Source organism: Neodiprion fabricii, chromosome 4, assembly GCF_021155785.1.
Source record: "Neodiprion fabricii isolate iyNeoFabr1 chromosome 4, iyNeoFabr1.1, whole genome shotgun sequence".
NCBI classification, from domain to species: Eukaryota; Metazoa; Arthropoda; class Insecta; order Hymenoptera; family Diprionidae; genus Neodiprion; species Neodiprion fabricii.
Window position 1 is genome coordinate 9,111,520 of NC_060242.1, and position 1,697 is coordinate 9,113,216.

The following is a 1,697-nucleotide window of genomic DNA, read 5'->3' on the forward strand; positions in this document are numbered from 1 at the left end:
ACTTTTTTTCGAAGACGCGAAGGGTTGCTCAGTGCTCCATTCTAAAGCACAAACTCGGGCGTGCACTAGAACTGCATTCCTCCTCAGACTAGGGCTGCAGAAAGCCGTAACTGACGTTCCTCTTATAATTTGACGTGCGATAATCTACAACAGATCTAGACGAAAGCCTTGGCTGTCTGTCAGGCTAAGTTCACCAGGAATCGTTCCCAGACACGAATCACCCACTGCCGTACAACTCCTTCTGATCTCACTGTAGCCGTCTGCTAACTTGTACGATATCGATAATATTAGAAAATGGCAATGAGGCTAACAGATGCGTTTTAACAAAATGTTTAATAAAAATAATCGCAATCAAAATAATACAAGGTAAAACTTTACAAAATGAACTTATTAAAGAAAAACAATACAAGATAACATAAAGATAACTAAAAATTATAGAAATCATAGGTTCTATTCCTGTGTGTTCTTTTACAAGTGAAACTGATTTATAAGTTAAATTTTGAATCTTACGCATTTCACTGACAAAAAGATGAGCCAGCGGGCGCTGTGCCACAGGTTTGCTGACGATGCTCACGGTGAGCCTCCGTTTTGAATACTGAATTTCGACCTGCCGCAGTATCGCGTCGCTGCTGTGCAAACTGCGAACTCCTGTCGGTGAGAGTTGGTTACTTCGAGCTTGAACAGTTCCCTTCGTCAATAAACATCGCAGTATAGTTGTTCACTTGCCTTTAGAGGAATAGTGAATTCATACACAATCCGAATTACTGTTTTCAGATATCTACCTACGGGTGATTCTATGGCATCGATAGCGCTCGCGTACAGAGTGGGTATAGAAGCACCGTTTGTGAAATCATACCCATAGTATGCCAGGCTATATGGAATTCACTGCAGTATACGATGCTACAACCATCTGCGGAACAATGGCTCGAACTGAGTCAGGAATTCGCAGACAAATGTAATTTTCGACATTGCATTGGAGCGTTGAATGGAAAACATGTTGTAATGTTGGTTTGTAATTTCTTATGTCTATCTGCTATAGGTATACGTGTAAATAATTATACTTCTGTTGAGATTTGCTTTTGCTTAATTCACGTATGTGTCTCATTCAACACCACATCATTTAACTATATATAATCACCCCGCGCAATTAAATAATTGTCCTGATGATGACAAATAGTTCCAATAATTTTATGTAATGTTTCTTTCTACTGTAGGCTCCACCAAACGCAGGTTCGACGTTCTATAATTATAAAGGACAGCATAGTATAGTCCTGATGGCTTTAGCTTCTGCCAGTTACCATTTCGCAATGGTAGATATTGGAGCACAAGGTCTTCACTGTGATTCAGGCATGTTCAAAAATTCTGTGGTGGGACAGATGTTCTACGAAAATAAAATGAGTTTTCCAAATCAAGAACCGCTCTCTGATGATCACCCAGAGAAAATGCTGTACATAATGGTAGCCGATGAAGCTTTTCAATCGACTACATTCACGTTGCGTCCATATCCAAGTCGTTATAATGGAGAACAACGAGTCTTCAATTACCACTTGACCCGTGCGAGGCGTGTAGTGGAAAACGCATTTGGTATAATGGCGTCAAAATGGCGAATGTATTACCAGCCAATTAACACCTCCTTGAAGACCACCGATAAAATTGTTATGGCGACAGTGTGCTTACATAGTTATTTGATGCCCTAA

The 1,697-nt window shown here is 40.2% G+C and overlaps 1 pseudogene; it reads left to right on the top strand.

Annotated features, from left to right (window-relative positions):
* Positions 1 to 529: 529 nt before the first annotated feature.
* LOC124179805 lies at positions 530 to 1,697 on the top strand (annotated as a pseudogene).